Source organism: Cynocephalus volans, chromosome X (assembly GCF_027409185.1).
Source record: "Cynocephalus volans isolate mCynVol1 chromosome X, mCynVol1.pri, whole genome shotgun sequence".
In the NCBI taxonomy this organism is placed as follows: Eukaryota; Metazoa; Chordata; class Mammalia; order Dermoptera; family Cynocephalidae; genus Cynocephalus; species Cynocephalus volans.
In genome coordinates this window covers 81,650,713-81,673,726 of record NC_084478.1, presented here as the reverse complement: position 1 = coordinate 81,673,726, position 23,014 = coordinate 81,650,713, and the positions used below count along the sequence as shown (strand labels likewise).

The 23,014-nt window shown below is 52.0% G+C and overlaps 4 pseudogenes; all 4 read left to right on the top strand.

Moving 5' to 3' along the window:
- The first annotated feature begins 286 nt into the window (after positions 1 to 286).
- On the top strand, positions 287 to 3,836 carry LOC134368092 (doublesex- and mab-3-related transcription factor C1-like; annotated as a pseudogene).
- Positions 3,837 to 6,268: 2,432 nt separating this feature from the next.
- Positions 6,269 to 9,818, top strand: LOC134368091 (doublesex- and mab-3-related transcription factor C1-like; annotated as a pseudogene).
- Positions 9,819 to 12,254: 2,436 nt separating this feature from the next.
- LOC134368090 (doublesex- and mab-3-related transcription factor C1-like) lies at positions 12,255 to 15,804 on the top strand (annotated as a pseudogene).
- A 2,431-nt stretch (positions 15,805 to 18,235) lies between these two features.
- Positions 18,236 to 21,784, top strand: LOC134368089 (doublesex- and mab-3-related transcription factor C1-like; annotated as a pseudogene).
- The last annotated feature ends 1,230 nt before the right edge of the window (positions 21,785 to 23,014 follow it).

Genomic DNA, 23,014 nt, shown 5'->3' with positions numbered 1-23,014 from the left:
AGCGATCGGCTTGAATGTGTATGCGGCCCATGCTAAGAGTTTCTTGGTGGGGAGGCTATGTATGAGTGGGGCTTCCTGGGAAGGAGGCTATGTGAGTAAGGAGGTTGGGGTGAAGGTTAGAGAAAGCCATGGGAGAACAAGGGAGGAGGCAATCTGATTCCAGTGGTGAGAGGGATGGAGAAGAAGAATCGAGCCACTTCACATAGGACTTTCCAAGGGCGAAGGAAGTACGTTGGAGGGAGGGCATCACGTGGCCATTCTGACCTCCACTACTGACCCTAGAACCATGGATCCCCAAGAAACACCTGCTGTGCCCTGCTGCTCCTCCAACTTGGAATGCACCACAGGGTGTGAGATCGGAGCCCCATGGGGGGCTGAACTTGTCCCCAGAAGAGCTATAGGCCGCCATGACCACTGCCAGAAGCGTGACATCTCTACCCAAATCAGAGGCCACAAGCGTTTCTGCATCTTCCGGGCCTGCAAGTGTCACAATTGTGCCCTCTTCTGGTGAGTATGCTGTCTGGCAAGGAGAAGGGTCAGGCCTCCTCTAAATGTGACTAACCTTAGACCTGTAATCCCTCACTTTAGGGAACACCGTCGGGTCTTGCCTGCTGTGAGTGCCTTGAAGGAGGAGCAGAGGGCAGCGCTGGCAGAGCCAGCGCACCTGGCTCGAAGACTGAAAAGGAGTGTGGCAGCCCCTGCCAGAGCTCACATCCCTGTCAAGAATTTGGTCATCAAAGGAGTCCTCAGTGAGTATCTCTGGCCAGGGAGGGAGCCTGAGTTTGGGTGGAGGAAGCAGGAGTAATTCTCTCACCAGTTCTATCACTGAATTGCTATGTGGCCTTGGGCAAGTTACTCGCTGGACCTTAGCTCGCCCAAGTGTAAAACATCGTCAACATTATTTACCAAATGTTTGTGGGAATGACAGACCGGGGAGTCGAAAAGGTCCGTGGTGAGATGAGACTTCAGATTGGGGGTGGGCAGAGTGGGGTGGGGCTGAGGGGGAAAGGCTCACCAAAGCTGTCCCTGGTCTTTCACAGCTGGGAAGGTGGACATTGTGCCTCAGCCTGAGGCCCACCCCCACACAACCCCCGAGGAGGTAAGTAGAGTCTGTTGCCAGTGGGGGAGGCTCCCACCCAGCCACTGCCCAGACCCCTTCCACTGTGTCCCAAAGACGTGGGTTCCATCTCCAATCCTACCACCGTCTTGCCATGTGACCTTGGGAAAAAAATCACTTCTCCTCCCCGGCCCTCAGTTTCCCTAGTTGCAAAATGAAAGATAAGACTGTCTGGTCTTCAAGATCTTCAGAGCTCTGGCATTCTGGGCTCCTATCCTCATCCCCAAACATGCCCACACCTCCTCTCTCCATGGCCGACCTGGTACCTGACTCCAACCTGTGCTCTGCGCCCCTGCAGGAGAGCTCCCAAGGGGCTCTGCTCCTCGGCCAGCCCGCAGAACCTCTGTCTCTGCCCTGCACTCCAGTGACCTTGGAGCAGCAACCGATGGCTTCTCTTTCTAGGCAGCCCCACGGGTCCCCTGTCCTGTGCAGCAGGTGAGTAGAGCAAGGTCATGTCTTGTGTTGTTGCGTGCCCACCCTTGTGCTTGATGCTATGGGAGACAGGAGGAGGAAGAGGAGAAGGAGGAGGAGAAGGCAGCATCTCAGGCTAATGGGCAAGACAGGGCTCTCCCAGCTTTGCCATTTCCTACTTGTGAGGCTTTGGACAAGTGAGTTTATGTTTTTGAACCCCCCATTTCCCTATGGGTGTACTGGGGACAATATTCTACACCTATAGCATTGACAAGAGAACTAGCCTGAGGCCTGACACATAGTAGGCCTTCAACTAGTGAAGGCTGTTATTTCACATGAAACAGATAGATGGGATAGAAGGTCCTGCTGAAAAGTAGGGCCATGATGGCGACGGCCACAGAGGACCAGGGGAAAGCCCAGAGGCCGTTAGAGAAGGCTTCCTGGAGATGAGGCAAACTTGTCCGTCAAGACCCATGGGGATTGGACAGTATGGAGGCGAGAACCAGTCCCTGAACCGGGACAGTAATCACATCTCTGCAGGTGCTTTGCAGGTAAAAGCACGGACACCTGTGTGATTTTCCATACTCTTCGCTGTTGCCCCAGGAGGAAAAAAGCTGGCAGAAATTAGTGTCTCACAAAAGATATAGAAAAAAGAGGTATGGAAAAGAAAACAGGCCAAGCAGGAGAAGAGGCTTGCCCAAGCCACGGCAGTGGCTCAGCAGGCATTCGGATTCCCACATCCAGATATTGCAGAATCCTTCCCCTCTCTCTGTTGACTGGTGCTATGTGTCTGCCACAGGGTTTAATCCCCTGGCCTCTCCTCTCCTTGTTTCTAGATGCTCAGCGCTGATCCTGCAGCCCAGTGCCACCCTTGACTCTCTTCTACTGCAGCCACAGGTCCTGGAAGAGTAGTGGGGTCCAGAACCCTGGGAGGGGCCGAACTTAGTGAATGGAAAGAACAGAAGACCTCGGGGGTTGGGAGGGGGTGCGGGCTCTCTAGAACTGGAGGCTTCAGAGGCACTTGTCGCGTTGGAAGGAGGTATGGTTTCCCAGCCCCCATTCTCTCAAGCCCTTTCCTTTGCAGGCCGCTACAGCATCTGACCAGGCTTTGGCTTCTGCCTCCTCAGAGTGGCAGCGGAAGCTGGAGGCTGTCGAGGCTCTGCTGAGTCTGAGACACTCTTTTCAGACCCCTTCTGACTCCATCTCCCTCCACCAGGCCTGTGACCCACCAGGTAGCCTGCTCCTTGAGAGGACACGGGGTGGGGATGGTTGGGAATTGGGGGTTGTTGTGGTAAGCAGGTTCTAACTGGGAAATCAGGGTCGGTGGACTGAACCTCCTTGGAGCCAGCTACCCAAGCTCCTCAGTCTAACTCCTGAGATGGTCGTTGAGAACTGCTCAGTGAATCTTTAGTTTATCGAACTTTGTGCCCTTGTCCAGTGCCCTTCGTGCAGAGGTTGAGCGCCCTTTAGTCGAGAAACAAGGAAACTGAGGCCCTGAGAGTGGCAGGGACTTGCCCTAGGGCATGCAGCACACATGTTAGGTGGAAGAACCAGGCCTCCCGACTCTCCGCCCAAGGCTCTCTATCGAGACCCCTGAAGTCTTCTGTGGCCTGGGGAGGACATACAGAGGTGATAAGGGCCTAGTCTGGAAGGAGGTCTGGTCCCTGCCTTCAAGAAACTTCCAGCCTAGATGTGGAGCCTGGATGCCTGTACCGCCTGTGTTTTGTGGCTAAATCTCAATGGTGTGCCCAGAGAGGAAGGGCTGGAGGAGCCCTGAGGGAAGATAAACTCCTGGGAAGGCTGAGAGGGAAGGCTTGGTATTCCAAGACCAAAATGGTGGATGGGGCATGGTGTGTGAGTGAAGAGGCAACCCTGGAGGAACTAATGGAACAGAGGGAAATGGGGCTGGAGAGTCTACCAATCACGGACCAGCAGCTGTGGGTGACGAGGAGCCAGGCAATGCTTCTGAGCGAGGGAGGAGCATATTCAGAGAACCCAGCCTTGAGGAAAGAGACGTGGTGGCTGTGATGGAGGGACTGGGGAAGGCGAGAGGGGTGATGAGGAAATCAGTGAGGAAGAGGTCTGTGCAATAGTCCAGGTGACAAATCTTCAGTTGGGTAGGACAAAAAAAGAGGGGACAGCCAGGACGGGACATGGATGTGACCTGGCTCTGGCCTCTTCTTTTCTGTCTATAGCTTCTGCTGAAGAAAGAGGACTCCAGCCTCCCAGTCGCTCTATCGGACCCAGGCCAGACAGCTCCACCTCACTGTCTATTGGATATCTGTGATGCATGTCCCTCTTGCGCTAAGAGCAAAGAGAAGGAGGCCTCACTAAAGCACGGCCTACCCTGTTTCTGAATGTGCGAAATGGTTAATGTGCAAAATGCTTCACATCTTTTTTTTTTTTTTAAGCCTTTAGGTGTTTTATAAGCTTTCACATCCCTTTAATTATATGGAGCAATTCCTTGACTGAGCGTGGATTTTCTTGTACCTCCATTCCACCTTACTCCTTTGGATGCTGGGGCCTTTCCAATGACTCTTACAAAAACAGGATTGTGCTACCCAGAGGAATGGAAATCACCAAGTCAAAGGTATACCTGTTCCCCAATGTTCATCGCAACACTCATTACAATAGCCAAGAGTTGTAACCAGCCCAAATGTCCACCATCAGATGAGTGGATACGGAAAATGTGGTACATCTACACAATGAAATATTACTCAGCTATAAAAACGAATGAAATACTGCCATTTGCAACAACATGGATGGACCTTTAGAGAATTATATTAAGTGAAACGAGTCAGGCACAGAAAGAGAAATACCACATGTTCTCACTTATTGGTGAGAGCTAAAAATTAATATATAATTCACACACAAACACACACACACACACACACAAAAAAAAAAAAAAAAAAACCGGGTGGGGGTGAGAAGATATAACAACCACAATTACTTGAAGTTGATGTGACAAGCAAACAGAGGGGACATCGGTGGAGGGAGGGGGGAGGGAGGGGGAGGGAGGTTTTGGTGAGGGGCAACAATAATCAGCCACAATGTATATCGACAAAATAAAATTTTTAAAAAAAAGAAGTCATGCTGAATTTTGAAAAGGTCAATTCCAGAATACCAAGTCCATGAGTTAAAAATGCATTCACACAAGGTATTTTCCATCCAAAGGGAGACTAGTCTGAGAAACGAGCCTTGGGAAGCACAAAGCTGAACTTCCCCTCAGGAGCTACCGGCTAGTCTAGTATAGAGAGCACAAGAAGCTACACGGATGTGGAGAGGGCGGAACTGCCGGGCGTGAGCGTCAGTGGATCTCGAAGCTCATTTGTCACCGGCAGCAGCGGTGGGAGGGGGGAAGGGGGAGGTGGAAGGCAGCGCTGGAAGCTCATTGGCCTTGTAGGAAGGGCGGGAAAGGTAGCAGAAGCCGGGTTTTCCCTCAGGCCTCTTGTCCCAGCTGATCGATTCCGACCTGCTGTAGGCTTAGGTAAGGCTTTTGACACAGGTTTTCGTCAGGAATACCACCCTTGTTCTCCATGCCTCTTCTTTCCTCCCTCCCTCCTGCTCCGAATCCCCAGCCCCTTCCCCTCTCCTCCACCTCAGCGGGGTATCCCCACCCGCCATGACATCCCACTCATCCCCTACATTTCCCCACACCCCTTTTGGGAGAACCCTTCGCCCCTGCCCCTGGGACAGGGCTCATGCCCCTGCCTTTTATTCGGAGGTGGGGGAGACAGTGAGTGATCGGGCTTCCTGAGGAGATGGTACACTCCAGGACGGTGGGGTGGAATGGGGTGTGGGGGGTGGGGCGGAGTGTGGTGATGGTGTGTGCTCAAGCACAATCGTTGAAGTGTGGAGAAGAGTATGGAAGATTGTTGGGAGGCTGCAGAGGGAGTGCATGGGTTTGCATGAAAGCAGAGAGGGTGCGTCGGCCCAAGAGAAAAATTAGTTTAATGAGGAGTTGCCGATTGGCTAGATTAAGGCCTGGCACTTCGCAGAGGGCTCAACAAATATCTGTTGAGTAAAGAATGGAGGGAATGAATGAAGGGCTGAATGAAAACAATAATTGAAAGAGAGCTGGGGATCCAGGAGAACATTATGGTTTCATGGGGTGGAAGAGGGTATTCAGCTTAAAGGGGGAGCAAGGGAATAATTAAGATTGCAGTGGGGTGCAAGAAAAGTCAGAATGGAGTGTGAGGGGAAAACTGAACACAGGGCAAACGTGAAACTAATAGAGTTGAGTGTAGGGAGCATAAAATCCTGTGTGGCGAGTGAATGAAGGCAGGAGGTTAGGAAGACTATTGTTGATGTGGATGCCAGAAATAATAGTTGGGTTTGGCAGAATACACGATGATACGCAAGAAGAGGGTGGAGTAACTGTTGAAGGGGGCACGGGAGTACATGTGCATGCTGAAAATGAAATCTATGGCGGAGTGAAGGTAAGCAAGGAGAAGAGCGATCGGCTTGAATGTGTATGCGGCCCATGCTAAGAGTTTCTTGGTGGGGAGGCTATGTATGAGTGGGGCTTCCTGGGAAGGAGGCTATGTGAGTAAGGAGGTTGGGGTGAAGGTTAGAGAAAGCCATGGGAGAACAAGGGAGGAGGCAATCTGATTCCAGTGGTGAGAGGGATGGAGAAGAAGAATCGAGCCACTTCACATAGGACTTTCCAAGGGCGAAGGAAGTACGTTGGAGGGAGGGCATCACGTGGCCATTCTGACCTCCACTACTGACCCTAGAACCATGGATCCCCAAGAAACACCTGCTGTGCCCTGCTGCTCCTCCAACTTGGAATGCACCACAGGGTGTGAGATCGGAGCCCCATGGGGGGCTGAACTTGTCCCCAGAAGAGCTATAGGCCGCCATGACCACTGCCAGAAGCGTGACATCTCTACCCAAATCAGAGGCCACAAGCGTTTCTGCATCTTCCGGGCCTGCAAGTGTCACAATTGTGCCCTCTTCTGGTGAGTATGCTGTCTGGCAAGGAGAAGGGTCAGGCCTCCTCTAAATGTGACTAACCTTAGACCTGTAATCCCTCACTTTAGGGAACACCGTCGGGTCTTGCCTGCTGTGAGTGCCTTGAAGGAGGAGCAGAGGGCAGCGCTGGCAGAGCCAGCGCACCTGGCTCGAAGACTGAAAAGGAGTGTGGCAGCCCCTGCCAGAGCTCACATCCCTGTCAAGAATTTGGTCATCAAAGGAGTCCTCAGTGAGTATCTCTGGCCAGGGAGGGAGCCTGAGTTTGGGTGGAGGAAGCAGGAGTAATTCTCTCACCAGTTCTATCACTGAATTGCTATGTGGCCTTGGGCAAGTTACTCGCTGGACCTTAGCTCGCCCAAGTGTAAAACATCGTCAACATTATTTACCAAATGTTTGTGGGAATGACAGACCGGGGAGTCGAAAAGGTCCGTGGTGAGATGAGACTTCAGATTGGGGGTGGGCAGAGTGGGGTGGGGCTGAGGGGGAAAGGCTCACCAAAGCTGTCCCTGGTCTTTCACAGCTGGGAAGGTGGACATTGTGCCTCAGCCTGAGGCCCACCCCCACACAACCCCCGAGGAGGTAAGTAGAGTCTGTTGCCAGTGGGGGAGGCTCCCACCCAGCCACTGCCCAGACCCCTTCCACTGTGTCCCAAAGACGTGGGTTCCATCTCCAATCCTACCACCGTCTTGCCATGTGACCTTGGGAAAAAAATCACTTCTCCTCCCCGGCCCTCAGTTTCCCTAGTTGCAAAATGAAAGATAAGACTGTCTGGTCTTCAAGATCTTCAGAGCTCTGGCATTCTGGGCTCCTATCCTCATCCCCAAACATGCCCACACCTCCTCTCTCCATGGCCGACCTGGTACCTGACTCCAACCTGTGCTCTGCGCCCCTGCAGGAGAGCTCCCAAGGGGCTCTGCTCCTCGGCCAGCCCCCAGAACCTCTGTCTCTGCCCTGCACTCCAGTGACCTTGGAGCAGCAACCGATGGCTTCTCTTTCTAGGCAGCCCCACGGGTCCCCTGTCCTGTGCAGCAGGTGAGTAGAGCAAGGTCATGTCTTGTGTTGTTGTGTGCCCACCCTTGTGCTTGATGCTATGGGAGACAGGAGGAGGAAGAGGAGAAGGAGGAGGAGAAGGCAGCATCTCAGGCTAATGGGCAAGACAGGGCTCTCCCAGCTTTGCCATTTCCTACTTGTGAGGCTTTGGACAAGTGAGTTTATGTTTTTGAACCCCCCATTTCCCTATGGGTGTACTGGGGACAATATTCTACACCTATAGCATTGACAAGAGAACTAGCCTGAGGCCTGACACATAGTAGGCCTTCAACTAGTGAAGGCTGTTATTTCACATGAAACAGATAGATGGGATAGAAGGTCCTGCTGAAAAGTAGGGCCATGATGGCGACGGCCACAGAGGACCAGGGGAAAGCCCAGAGGCCGTTAGAGAAGGCTTCCTGGAGATGAGGCAAACTTGTCCGTCAAGACCCATGGGGATTGGACAGTATGGAGGCGAGAACCAGTCCCTGAACCGGGACAGTAATCACATCTCTGCAGGTGCTTTGCAGGTAAAAGCACGGACACCTGTGTGATTTTCCATACTCTTCGCTGTTGCCCCAGGAGGAAAAAAGCTGGCAGAAATTAGTGTCTCACAAAAGATATAGAAAAAAGAGGTATGGAAAAGAAAACAGGCCAAGCAGGAGAAGAGGCTTGCCCAAGCCACGGCAGTGGCTCAGCAGGCATTCGGATTCCCACATCCAGATATTGCAGAATCCTTCCCCTCTCTCTGTTGACTGGTGCTATGTGTCTGCCACAGGGTTTAATCCCCTGGCCTCTCCTCTCCTTGTTTCTAGATGCTCAGCGCTGATCCTGCAGCCCAGTGCCACCCTTGACTCTCTTCTACTGCAGCCACAGGTCCTGGAAGAGTAGTGGGGTCCAGAACCCTGGGAGGGGCCGAACTTAGTGAATGGAAAGAACAGAAGACCTCGGGGGTTGGGAGGGGGTGCGGGCTCTCTAGAACTGGAGGCTTCAGAGGCACTTGTCGCGTTGGAAGGAGGTATGGTTTCCCAGCCCCCATTCTCTCAAGCCCTTTCCTTTGCAGGCCGCTACAGCATCTGACCAGGCTTTGGCTTCTGCCTCCTCAGAGTGGCAGCGGAAGCTGGAGGCTGTCGAGGCTCTGCTGAGTCTGAGACACTCTTTTCAGACCCCTTCTGACTCCATCTCCCTCCACCAGGCCTGTGACCCACCAGGTAGCCTGCTCCTTGAGAGGACACGGGGTGGGGATGGTTGGGAATTGGGGGTTGTTGTGGTAAGCAGGTTCTAACTGGGAAATCAGGGTCGGTGGACTGAACCTCCTTGGAGCCAGCTACCCAAGCTCCTCAGTCTAACTCCTGAGATGGTCGTTGAGAACTGCTCAGTGAATCTTTAGTTTATCGAACTTTGTGCCCTTGTCCAGTGCCCTTCGTGCAGAGGTTGAGCGCCCTTTAGTCGAGAAACAAGGAAACTGAGGCCCTGAGAGTGGCAGGGACTTGCCCTAGGGCATGCAGCACACATGTTAGGTGGAAGAACCAGGCCTCCCGACTCTCCGCCCAAGGCTCTCTATCGAGACCCCTGAAGTCTTCTGTGGCCTGGGGAGGACATACAGAGGTGATAAGGGCCTAGTCTGGAAGGAGGTCTGGTCCCTGCCTTCAAGAAACTTCCAGCCTAGATGTGGAGCCTGGATGCCTGTACCGCCTGTGTTTTGTGGCTAAATCTCAATGGTGTGCCCAGAGAGGAAGGGCTGGAGGAGCCCTGAGGGAAGATAAACTCCTGGGAAGGCTGAGAGGGAAGGCTTGGTATTCCAAGACCAAAATGGTGGATGGGGCATGGTGTGTGAGTGAAGAGGCAACCCTGGAGGAACTAATGGAACAGAGGGAAATGGGGCTGGAGAGTCTACCAATCACGGACCAGCAGCTGTGGGTGACGAGGAGCCAGGCAACGCTTCTGAGCGAGGGAGGAGCATATTCAGAGAACCCAGCCTTGAGGAAAGAGACGTGGTGGCTGTGATGGAGGGACTGGGGAAGGCGAGAGGGGTGATGAGGAAATCAGTGAGGAAGAGGTCTGTGCAATAGTCCAGGTGACAAATCTTCAGTTGGGTAGGACAAAAAAAGAGGGGACAGCCAGGAGGGGACATGGATGTGACCTGGCTCTGGCCTCTTCTTTTCTGTCTATAGCTTCTGCTGAAGAAAGAGGACTCCAGCCTCCCAGTCACTCTATCGGACCCAGGCCAGACAGCTCCACCTCACTGTCTATTGGATATCTGTGATGCATGTCCCTCTTGCGCTAAGAGCAAAGAGAAGGAGGCCTCACTAAAGCACGGCCTACCCTGTTTCTGAATGTGCGAAATGGTTAATGTGCAAAATGCTTCACATCTTTTTTTTTTTTTTAAGCCTTTAGGTGTTTTATAAGCTTTCACATCCCTTTAATTATATGGAGCAATTCCTTGACTGAGCGTGGATTTTCTTGTACCTCCATTCCACCTTACTCCTTTGGATGCTGGGGCCTTTCCAATGACTCTTACAAAAACAGGATTGTGCTACCCAGAGGAATGGAAATCACCAAGTCAAAGGTATACCTGTTCCCCAATGTTCATCGCAACACTCATTACAATAGCCAAGAGTTGTAACCAGCCCAAATGTCCACCATCAGATGAGTGGATACGGAAAATGTGGTACATCTACACAATGAAATACTACTCAGCTATAAAAACGAATGAAATACTGCCATTTGCAACAACATGGATGGACCTTTAGAGAATTATATTAAGTGAAACGAGTCAGGCACAGAAAGAGAAATACCACATGTTCTCACTTATTGGTGAGAGCTAAAAATTAATATATAATTCACACACAAACACACACACACACACACACACAAAAAAAAAAAAAAAAAAAAAAAAAACCGGGTGGGGGGGAGAAGATATAACAACCACAATTACTTGAAGTTGATGTCACAAGCAAACAGAGGGTACATCGGTGGGGGGAGGGGGGAGGGAGTGAGGTTTTGGTGAGGGGCAACAATAATCAGCCACAATGTATATCGACAAAATAAAATTTAAAAAAAAAAAGAAGTCATGCTGAATTTTGAAAAGGTAAATTCCAGAATACCAAGTCCATGAGTTAAAAATGCATTCACACAAGGTATTTTCCATCCAAAGGGAGACTAGTCTGAGAAACGAGCCTTGGGAAGCACAAAGCTGAACTTCCCCTCAGGAGCTACCGGCTAGTCTAGTATAGAGAGCACAAGAAGCTACACGGATGTGGAGAGGGCGGAACTGCCGGGCGTGAGCGTCAGTGGATCTCGAAGCTCATTGGTCACCGGCCGCAGAGGTGGGAGGGGGGAAGGGGGAGGTGGAAGGCAGCGCTGGAAGCTCATTGGCCTTGTAGGAAGGGCGGGAAAGGTAGCAGAAGCCGGGTTTTCCCTCAGGCCTCTTGTCCCAGCTGATCGATTCCGACCTGCTGTAGGCTTAGGTAAGGCTTTTGACACAGGTTTTCGTCAGGAATACCACCCTTGTTCTCCATGCCTCTTCTTTCCTCCCTCCCTCCTGCTCCGAATCCCCAGCCCCTTCCCCTCTCCTCCACCTCAGCGGGGTATCCCCACCCGCCATGACATCCCACTCAGCCCCTACACTTCCCCACACCCCTTTTGGGAGAACCCTTCGCCCCTGCCCCTGGGACAGGGCTCATGCCCCTGCCTTTTATTCGGAGGTAGGGGAGACAGTGAGTGATCGGGCTTCCTGAGGAGATGGTACACTCCAGGACGGTGGGGTGGAATGGGGTGTGGGGGGTGGGGCGGAGTGTGGTGATGGTGTGTGCTCAAGCACAATCGTTGAAGTGTGGAGAAGAGTATGGAAGATTGTTGGGAGGCTGCAGAGGGAGTGCATGGGTTTGCATGAAAGCAGAGAGGGTGCGTCGGCCCAAGAGAAAAATTAGTTTAATGAGGAGTTGCCGATTGGCTAGATTAAGGCCTGGCACTTCGCAGAGGGCTCAACAAATATCTGTTGAGTAAAGAATGGAGGGAATGAATGAAGGGCTGAATGAAAACAATAATTGAAAGAGGGCTGGGGATCCAGGAGAACATTATGGTTTCATGGGGTGGAAGAGGGTATTCAGCTTAAAGGGGGAGCAAGGGAATAATTAAGATTGCAGTGGGGTGCAAGAAAAGTCAGAATGGAGTGTGAGGGGAAAACTGAACACAGGGCAAACGTGAAACTAATAGAGTTGAGTGTAGGGAGCATAAAATCCTGTGTGGCGAGTGAATGAAGGCAGGAGGTTAGGAAGACTATTGTTGATGTGGATGCCAGAAATAATAGTTGGGTTTGGCAGAATACACGATGATACGCAAGAAGAGGGTGGAGTAACTGTTGAAGGGGGCACGGGAGTACATGTGCATGCTGAAAATGAAATCTATGGCGGAGTGAAGGTAAGCAAGGAGAAGAGCGATCGGCTTGAATGTGTATGCGGCCCATGCTAAGAGTTTCTTGGTGGGGAGGCTATGTATGAGTGGGGCTTCCTGGGAAGGAGGCTATGTGAGTAAGGAGGTTGGGGTGAAGGTTAGAGAAAGCCATGGGAGAACAAGGGAGGAGGCAATCTGATTCCAGTGGTGAGAGGGATGGAGAAGAAGAATCGAGCCACTTCACATAGGACTTTCCAAGGGCGAAGGAAGTACGTTGGAGGGAGGGCATCACGTGGCCATTCTGACCTCCACTACTGACCCTAGAACCATGGATCCCCAAGAAACACCTGCTGTGCCCTGCTGCTCCTCCAACTTGGAATGCACCACAGGGTGTGAGATCGGAGCCCCATGGGGGGCTGAACTTGTCCCCAGAAGAGCTATAGGCCGCCATGACCACTGCCAGAAGCGTGACATCTCTACCCAAATCAGAGGCCACAAGCGTTTCTGCATCTTCCGGGCCTGCAAGTGTCACAATTGTGCCCTCTTCTGGTGAGTATGCTGTCTGGCAAGGAGAAGGGTCAGGCCTCCTCTAAATGTGACTAACCTTAGACCTGTAATCCCTCACTTTAGGGAACACCGTCGGGTCTTGCCTGCTGTGAGTGCCTTGAAGGAGGAGCAGAGGGCAGCGCTGGCAGAGCCAGCGCACCTGGCTCGAAGACTGAAAAGGAGTGTGGCAGCCCCTGCCAAAGCTCACATCCCTGTCAAGAATTTGGTCATCAAAGGAGTCCTCAGTGAGTATCTCTGGCCAGGGAGGGAGCCTGAGTTTGGGTGGAGGAAGCAGGAGTAATTCTCTCACCAGTTCTATCACTGAATTGCTATGTGGCCTTGGGCAAGTTACTCGCTGGACCTTAGCTCGCCCAAGTGTAAAACATCGTCAACATTATTTACCAAATGTTTGTGGGAATGACAGACCGGGGAGTCGAAAAGGTCCGTGGTGAGATGAGACTTCAGATTGGGGGTGGGCAGAGTGGGGTGGGGCTGAGGGGGAAAGGCTCACCAAAGCTGTCCCTGGTCTTTCACAGCTGGGAAGGTGGACATTGTGCCTCAGCCTGAGGCCCACCCCCACACAACCCCCGAGGAGGTAAGTAGAGTCTGTTGCCAGTGGGGGAGGCTCCCACCCAGCCACTGCCCAGACCCCTTCCACTGTGTCCCAAAGACGTGGGTTCCATCTCCAATCCTACCACCGTCTTGCCATGTGACCTTGGGAAAAAAATCACTTCTCCTCCCCGGCCCTCAGTTTCCCTAGTTGCAAAATGAAAGATAAGACTGTCTGGTCTTCAAGATCTTCAGAGCTCTGGCATTCTGGGCTCCTATCCTCATCCCCAAACATGCCCACACCTCCTCTCTCCATGGCCGACCTGGTACCTGACTCCAACCTGTGCTCTGCGCCCCTGCAGGAGAGCTCCCAAGGGGCTCTGCTCCTCGGCCAGCCCCCAGAACCTCTGTCTCTGCCCTGCACTCCAGTGACCTTGGAGCAGCAACCGATGGCTTCTCTTTCTAGGCAGCCCCACGGGTCCCCTGTCCTGTGCAGCAGGTGAGTAGAGCAAGGTCATGTCTTGTGTTGTTGTGTGCCCACCCTTGTGCTTGATGCTATGGGAGACAGGAGGAGGAAGAGGAGAAGGAGGAGGAGAAGGCAGCATCTCAGGCTAATGGGCAAGACAGGGCTCTCCCAGCTTTGCCATTTCCTACTTGTGAGGCTTTGGACAAGTGAGTTTATGTTTTTGAACCCCCCATTTCCCTATGGGTGTACTGGGGACAATATTCTACACCTATAGCATTGACAAGAGAACTAGCCTGAGGCCTGACACATAGTAGGCCTTCAACTAGTGAAGGCTGTTATTTCACATGAAACAGATAGATGGGATAGAAGGTCCTGCTGAAAAGTAGGGCCATGATGGCGACGGCCACAGAGGACCAGGGGAAAGCCCAGAGGCCGTTAGAGAAGGCTTCCTGGAGATGAGGCAAACTTGTCCGTCAAGACCCATGGGGATTGGACAGTATGGAGGCGAGAACCAGTCCCTGAACCGGGACAGTAATCACATCTCTGCAGGTGCTTTGCAGGTAAAAGCACGGACACCTGTGTGATTTTCCATACTCTTCGCTGTTGCCCCAGGAGGAAAAAAGCTGGCAGAAATTAGTGTCTCACAAAAGATATAGAAAAAAGAGGTATGGAAAAGAAAACAGGCCAAGCAGGAGAAGAGGCTTGCCCAAGCCACGGCAGTGGCTCAGCAGGCATTCGGATTCCCACATCCAGATATTGCAGAATCCTTCCCCTCTCTCTGTTGACTGGTGCTATGTGTCTGCCACAGGGTTTAATCCCCTGGCCTCTCCTCTCCTTGTTTCTAGATGCTCAGCGCTGATCCTGCAGCCCAGTGCCACCCTTGACTCTCTTCTACTGCAGCCACAGGTCCTGGAAGAGTAGTGGGGTCCAGAACCCTGGGAGGGGCCGAACTTAGTGAATGGAAAGAACAGAAGACCTCGGGGGTTGGGAGGGGGTGCGGGCTCTCTAGAACTGGAGGCTTCAGAGGCACTTGTCGCGTTGGAAGGAGGTATGGTTTCCCAGCCCCCATTCTCTCAAGCCCTTTCCTTTGCAGGCCGCTACAGCATCTGACCAGGCTTTGGCTTCTGCCTCCTCAGAGTGGCAGCGGAAGCTGGAGGCTGTCGAGGCTCTGCTGAGTCTGAGACACTCTTTTCAGACCCCTTCTGACTCCATCTCCCTCCACCAGGCCTGTGACCCACCAGGTAGCCTGCTCCTTGAGAGGACACGGGGTGGGGATGGTTGGGAATTGGGGGTTGTTGTGGTAAGCAGGTTCTAACTGGGAAATCAGGGTCGGTGGACTGAACCTCCTTGGAGCCAGCTACCCAAGCTCCTCAGTCTAACTCCTGAGATGGTCGTTGAGAACTGCTCAGTGAATCTTTAGTTTATCGAACTTTGTGCCCTTGTCCAGTGCCCTTCGTGCAGAGGTTGAGCGCCCTTTAGTCGAGAAACAAGGAAACTGAGGCCCTGAGAGTGGCAGGGACTTGCCCTAGGGCATGCAGCACACATGTTAGGTGGAAGAACCAGGTCTCCCGACTCTCCGCCCAAGGCTCTCTATCGAGACCCCTGAAGTCTTCTGTGGCCTGGGGAGGACATACAGAGGTGATAAGGGCCTAGTCTGGAAGGAGGTCTGGTCCCTGCCTTCAAGAAACTTCCAGCCTAGATGTGGAGCCTGGATGCCTGTACCGCCTGTGTTTTGTGGCTAAATCTCAATGGTGTGCCCAGAGAGGAAGGGCTGGAGGAGCCCTGAGGGAAGATAAACTCCTGGGAAGGCTGAGAGGGAAGGCTTGGTATTCCAAGACCAAAATGGTGGATGGGGCATGGTGTGTGAGTGAAGAGGCAACCCTGGAGGAACTAATGGAACAGAGGGAAATGGGGCTGGAGAGTCTACCAATCACGGACCAGCAGCTGTGGGTGACGAGGAGCCAGGCAACGCTTCTGAGCGAGGGAGGAGCATATTCAGAGACCCCAGCCTTGAGGAAAGAGACGTGGTGGCTGTGATGGAGGGACTGGGGAAGGCGAGAGGGGTGATGAGGAAATCAGTGAGGAAGAGGTCTGTGCAATAGTCCAGGTGACAAATCTTCAGTTGGGTAGGACAAAAAAAGAGGGGACAGCCAGGAGGGGACATGGATGTGACCTGGCTCTGGCCTCTTCTTTTCTGTCTATAGCTTCTGCTGAAGAAAGAGGACTCCAGCCTCCCAGTCGCTCTATCGGACCCAGGCCAGACAGCTCCACCTCACTGTCTATTGGATATCTGTGATGCATGTCCCTCTTGCGCTAAGAGCAAAGAGAAGGAGGCCTCACTAAAGCACGGCCTACCCTGTTTCTGAATGTGCGAAATGGTTAATGTGCAAAATGCTTCACATCTTTTTTTTTTTTTTAAGCCTTTAGGTGTTTTATAAGCTTTCACATCCCTTTAATTATATGGAGCAATTCCTTGACTGAGCGTGGATTTTCTTGTACCTCCATTCCACCTTACTCCTTTGGATGCTGGGGCCTTTCCAATGACTCTTACAAAAACAGGATTGTGCTACCCAGAGGAATGGAAATCACCAAGTCAAAGGTATACCTGTTCCCCAATGTTCATCGCAACACTCATTACAATAGCCAAGAGTTGTAACCAGCCCAAATGTCCACCATCAGATGAGTGGATACGGAAAATGTGGTACATCTACACAATGAAATACTACTCAGCTATAAAAACGAATGAAATACTGCCATTTGCAACAACATGGATGGACCTTTAGAGAATTATATTAAGTGAAACGAGTCAGGCACAGAAAGAGAAATACCACATGTTCTCACTTATTGGTGAGAGCTAAAAATTAATATATAATTCACAAACAAACACACACACACAAAAAAAAAAAAAAAAAAAAAAAAACCGGGTGGGGGTGAGAAGATATAACAACCACAATTACTTGAAGTTGATGTGACAAGCAAACAGAGGGGACATCGGTGGGGGGAGGGGGGAGGGAGGGGGGAGGGAGGTTTTGGTGAGGGGCAACAATAATCAGCCACAATGTATATCGACAAAATAAAATTTAAAAAAAAAAGAAGTCATGCTGAATTTTGAAAAGGTCAATTCCAGAATACCAAGTCCATGAGTTAAAAATGCATTCACACAAGGTATTTTCCATCCAAAGGGAGACTAGTCTGAGAAACGAGCCTTGGGAAGCACAAAGCTGAACTTCCCCTCAGGAGCTACCGGCTAGTCTAGTATAGAGAGCACAAGAAGCTACACGGATGTGGAGAGGGCGGAACTGCCGGGCGTGAGCGTCAGTGGATCTCGAAGCTCATTTGTCACCGGCAGCAGCGGTGGGAGGGGGGAAGGGGGAGGTGGAAGGCAGCGCTGGAAGCTCATTGGCCTTGTAGGAAGGGCGGGAAAGGTAGCAGAAGCCGGGTTTTCCCTCAGGCCTCTTGTCCCAGCTGATCGATTCCGACCTGCTGTAGGCTTAGGTAAGGCTTTTGACACAGGTTTTCGTCAGGAATACCACCCTTGTTCTCCATGCCTCTTCTTTCCTCCCTCCCTCCTGCTCCGAATCCCCAGCCCCTTCCCCTCTCCTCCACCTCAGCGGGGTATCCCCACCCGCCATGACATCCCACTCATCCCCTACATTTCCCCACACCCCTTTTGGGAGAACCCTTCGCCCCTGCCCCTGGGACAGGGCTCATGCCCCTGCCTTTTATTCGGAGGTGGGGGAGACAGTGAGTGATCGGGCTTCCTGAGGAGATGGTACACTCCAGGACGGTGGGGTGGAATGGGGTGTGGGGGGTGGGGCGGAGTGTGGTGATGGTGTGTGCTCAAGCACAATCGTTGAAGTGTGGAGAAGAGTATGGAAGATTGTTGGGAGGCTGCAGAGGGAGTGCATGGGTTTGCATGAAAGCAGAGAGGGTGCGTCGGCCCAAGAGAAAAATTAGTTTGATGAGGAGTTGCCGATTGGCTAGATTAAGGCCTGGCACTTCGCAGAGGGCTCAACAAATATCTGTTGAGTAAAGAATGGAGGGAATGAATGAAGGGCTGAATGAAAACAATAATTGAAAGAGAGCTGGGGATCCAGGAGAACATTATGGTTTCATGGGGTGGAAGAGGGTATTCAGCTTAAAGGGGGAGCAAGGGAATAATTAAGATTGCAGTGGGGTGCAAGAAAAGTCAGAATGGAGTGTGAGGGGAAAACTGAACACAGGGCAAACGTGAAACTAATAGAGTTGAGTGTAGGGAGCATAAAATCCTGTGTGGCGAGTGAATGAAGGCAGGAGGTTAGGAAGACTATTGTTGATGTGGATGCCAGAAATAATAGTTGGGTTTGGCAGAATACACGATGATACGCAAGAAGAGGGTGGAGTAACTGTTGAAGGGGGCACGGGAGTACATGTGCATGCTGAAAATGAAATCTATGGCGGAGTGAAGGTAAGCAAGGAGAAGAGCGATCGGCTTGAATGTGTATGCGGCCCATGCTAAGAGTTTCTTGGTGGGGAGGCTATGTATGAGTGGGGCTTCCTGGGAAGGAGGCTATGTGAGTAAGGAGGTTGGGGTGAAGGTTAGAGAAAGCCATGGGAGAACAAGGGAGGAGGCAATCTGATTCCAGTGGTGAGAGGGATGGAGAAGAAGAATCGAGCCACTTCACATAGGACTTTCCAAGGGCGAAGGAAGTACGTTGGAGGGAGGGCATCACGTGGCCATTCTGACCTCCACTACTGACCCTAGAACCATGGATCCCCAAGAAACACCTGCTGTGCCCTGCTGCTCCTCCAACTTGGAATGCACCACAGGGTGTGAGATCGGAGCCCCATGGGGGGCTGAACTTGTCCCCAGAAGAGCTATAGGCCGCCATGACCACTGCCAGAAGCGTGACATCTCTACCCAAATCAGAGGCCACAAGCGTTTCTGCATCTTCCGGGCCTGCAAGTGTCACAATTGTGCCCTCTTCTGGTGAGTATGCTGTCTGGCAAGGAGAAGGGTCAGGCCTCCTCTAAATGTGACTAACCTTAGACCTGTAATCCCTCACTTTAGGGAACACCGTCGGGTCTTGCCTGCTGTGAGTGCCTTGAAGGAGGAGCAGAGGGCAGCGCTGGCAGAGCCAGCGCACCTGGCTCGAAGACTGAAAAGGAGTGTGGCAGCCCCTGCCAGAGCTCACATCCCTGTCAAGAATTTGGTCATCAAAGGAGTCCTCAGTGAGTATCTCTGGCCAGGGAGGGAGCCTGAGTTTGGGTGGAGGAAGCAGGAGTAATTCTCTCACCAGTTCTATCACTGAATTGCTATGTGGCCTTGGGCAAGTTACTCGCTGGACCTTAGCTCGCCCAAGTGTAAAACATCGTCAACATTATTTACCAAATGTTTGTGGGAATGACAGACCGGGGAGTCGAAAAGGTCCGTGGTGAGATGAGACTTCAGATTGGGGGTGGGCAGAGTGGGGTGGGGCTGAGGGGGAAAGGCTCACCAAAGCTGTCCCTGGTCTTTCACAGCTGGGAAGGTGGACATTGTGCCTCAGCCTGAGGCCCACCCCCACACAACCCCCGAGGAGGTAAGTAGAGTCTGTTGCCAGTGGGGGAGGCTCCCACCCAGCCACTGCCCAGACCCCTTCCACTGTGTCCCAAAGACGTGGGTTCCATCTCCAATCCTACCACCGTCTTGCCATGTGACCTTGGGAAAAAAATCACTTCTCCTCCCCGGCCCTCAGTTTCCCTAGTTGCAAAATGAAAGATAAGACTGTCTGGTCTTCAAGATCTTCAGAGCTCTGGCATTCTGGGCTCCTATCCTCATCCCCAAACATGCCCACACCTCCTCTCTCCATGGCCGACCTGGTACCTGACTCCAACCTGTGCTCTGCGCCCCTGCAGGAGAGCTCCCAAGGGGCTCTGCTCCTCGGCCAGCCCCCAGAACCTCTGTCTCTGCCCTGCACTCCAGTGACCTTGGAGCAGCAACCGATGGCTTCTCTTTCTAGGCAGCCCCACGGGTCCCCTGTCCTGTGCAGCAGGTGAGTAGAGCAAGGTCATGTCTTGTGTTGTTGTGTGCCCACCCTTGTGCTTGATGCTATGGGAGACAGGAGGAGGAAGAGGAGAAGGAGGAGGAGAAGGCAGCATCTCAGGCTAATGGGCAAGACAGGGCTCTCCCAGCTTTGCCATTTCCTACTTGTGAGGCTTTGGACAAGTGAGTTTATGTTTTTGAACCCCCCATTTCCCTATGGGTGTACTGGGGACAATATTCTACACCTATAGCATTGACAAGAGAACTAGCCTGAGGCCTGACACATAGTAGGCCTTCAACTAGTGAAGGCTGTTATTTCACATGAAACAGATAGATGGGATAGAAGGTCCTGCTGAAAAGTAGGGCCATGATGGCGACGGCCACAGAGGACCAGGGGAAAGCCCAGAGGCCGTTAGAGAAGGCTTCCTGGAGATGAGGCAAACTTGTCCGTCAAGACCCATGGGGATTGGACAGTATGGAGGCGAGAACCAGTCCCTGAACCGGGACAGTAATCACATCTCTGCAGGTGCTTTGCAGGTAAAAGCACGGACACCTGTGTGATTTTCCATACTCTTCGCTGTTGCCCCAGGAGGAAAAAAGCTGGCAGAAATTAGTGTCTCACAAAAGATATAGAAAAAAGAGGTATGGAAAAGAAAACAGGCCAAGCAGGAGAAGAGGCTTGCCCAAGCCACGGCAGTGGCTCAGCAGGCATTCGGATTCCCACATCCAGATATTGCAGAATCCTTCCCCTCTCTCTGTTGACTGGTGCTATGTGTCTGCCACAGGGTTTAATCCCCTGGCCTCTCCTCTCCTTGTTTCTAGATGCTCAGCGCTGATCCTGCAGCCCAGTGCCACCCTTGACTCTCTTCTACTGCAGCCACAGGTCCTGGAAGAGTAGTGGGGTCCAGAACCCTGGGAGGGGCCGAACTTAGTGAATGGAAAGAACAGAAGACCTCGGGGGTTGGGAGGGGGTGCGGGCTCTCTAGAACTGGAGGCTTCAGAGGCACTTGTCGCGTTGGAAGGAGGTATGGTTTCCCAGCCCCGATTCTCTCAAGCCCTTTCCTTTGCAGGCCGCTACAGCATCTGACCAGGCTTTGGCTTCTGCCTCCTCAGAGTGGCAGCGGAAGCTCGAGGCTGTCGAGGCTCTGCTGAGTCTGAGACACTCTTTTCAGACCCCTTCTGACTCCATCTCCCTCCACCAGGCCTGTGACCCACCAGGTAGCCTGCTCCTTGAGAGGACACGGGGTGGGGATGGTTGGGAATTGGGGGTTGTTGTGGTAAGCAGGTTCTAACTGGGAAATCAGGGTCGGTGGACTGAACCTCCTTGGAGCCAGCTACCCAAGCTCCTCAGTCTAACTCCTGAGATGGTCGTTGAGAACTGCTCAGTGAATCTTTAGTTTATCGAACTTTGTGCCCTTGTCCAGTGCCCTTCGTGCAGAGGTTGAGCGCCCTTTAGTCGAGAAACAAGGAAACTGAGGCCCTGAGAGTGGCAGGGACTTGCCCTAGGGCATGCAGCACACATGTTAGGTGGAAGAACCAGGTCTCCCGACTCTCCGCCCAAGGCTCTCTATCGAGACCCCTGAAGTCTTCTGTGGCCTGGGGAGGACATACAGAGGTGATAAGGGCCTAGTCTGGAAGGAGGTCTGGTCCCTGCCTTCAAGAAACTTCCAGCCTAGATGTGGAGCCTGGATGCCTGTACCGCCTGTGTTTTGTGGCTAAATCTCAATGGTGTGCCCAGAGAGGAAGGGCTGGAGGAGCCCTGAGGGAAGATAAACTCCTGGGAAGGCTGAGAGGGAAGGCTTGGTATTCCAAGACCAAAATGGTGGATGGGGCATGGTGTGTGAGTGAAGAGGCAACCCTGGAGGAACTAATGGAACAGAGGGAAATGGGGCTGGAGAGTCTACCAATCACGGACCAGCAGCTGTGGGTGACGAGGAGCCAGGCAACGCTTCTGAGCGAGGGAGGAGCATATTCAGAGACCCCAGCCTTGAGGAAAGAGACGTGGTGGCTGTGATGGAGGGATTGGGAAGGCGAGAGGGGTGATGAGGAAATCAGAGAGGAAGAGGTCTGTGCAGTAGTCCAGGTGACAAATCTTCAGTTGGGTAGGACAAAAAAAGAGGGGACAGCCAGGAGGGGATATGGATGTGACCTGGCTCTGGCCTCTTCTTTTCTGTCTATAGCTTCTGCTGAAGAAAGAGGACTCCAGCCTCCCAGTCGCTCTATCGGACCCAGGCCAGACAGCTCCACCTCACTGTCTATTGGATATCTGTGATGCATGTCCCTCTTGCGCTAGGAGCAAAGAGAAGGAGGCCTCACTAAACCACGGCCTACCCTGTTTCTGAATGTGCGAAATGGTTAATGTGCAAAATGCTTCACATCTTTTTTCTTTTTTTTTTTAAGCCTTTAGGTGTTTTATAAGCTTTCACATCCCTTTAATTATATGGAGCAATTCCTTGACTGAGCGTGGATTTTCTTGTACCTCCATCCCACCTTACTCCTTTGGATGCTGGGGCCTTTCCAATGACTCTTACAAAAACAGGATTGTGCTACCCAGAGGAATGGAAATCATCAAGTCGAAGGTATACCTGTTCCCCAATGTTCATCGCAACACTCTTTACAATAGCCAAGAGTTGTAACCAGCCCAAATGTCCACCATCAGATGAGTGGATACGGAAAATGTGGTACATCTACACAATGAAATACTACTCAGCTATAAAAACGAATGAAATACTGCCATTTGCAACAACATGGATGGACCTTGAGAGAATTATATTAAGTGAAACGAGTCAGGCACAGAAAGAGAAATACCACATGTTCTCACTTATTGGTGAGAGCTAAAAATTAATATATAATTCACACACAAACACACACACACACACACACACAAAAAAAAAAAAAAAAAAAAAAAACCGGGTGGGGGGGAGAAGATATAACAACCACAATTACTTGAAGTTGATGTCACAAGCAAACAGAGGGGACATCGGTGGGGGGAGGGGGGAGGGAGGGGGGAGGGAGGTTTTGGTGAGGGGCAACAATAATCAGCCACAATGTATATCGACAAAATAAAATTTAAAAAAAAAAAGAAGTCATGCTGAATTTTGAAAAGGTCAATTCCAGAATACCAAGTCCATGAGTTAAAAATGCATTCACACAAGGTATTTTCCATCCAAAGGGAGACTAGTCTGAGAAACGAGCCTTGGGAAGCACAAAGCTGAACTTCCCCTCAGGAGCTACCGGCTAGTCTAGTATAGAGAGCACAAGAAGCTACACGGATGTGGAGAGGGCGGAACTGCCGGGCGTGAGCGTCAGTGGATCTCGAAGCTCATTTGTCACCGGCCGCAGCGGTGGGAGGGGGGAAGGGGGAGGTGGAAGGCAGCGCTGGAAGCTCATTGGCCTTGTAGGAAGGGCGGGAAAGGTAGCAGAAGCCGGGTTTTCCCTCAGGCCTCTTGTCCCAGCTGATCGATTCCGACCTGCTGTAGGCTTAGGTAAGGCTTTTGACACAGGTTTTCGTCAGGAATACCAC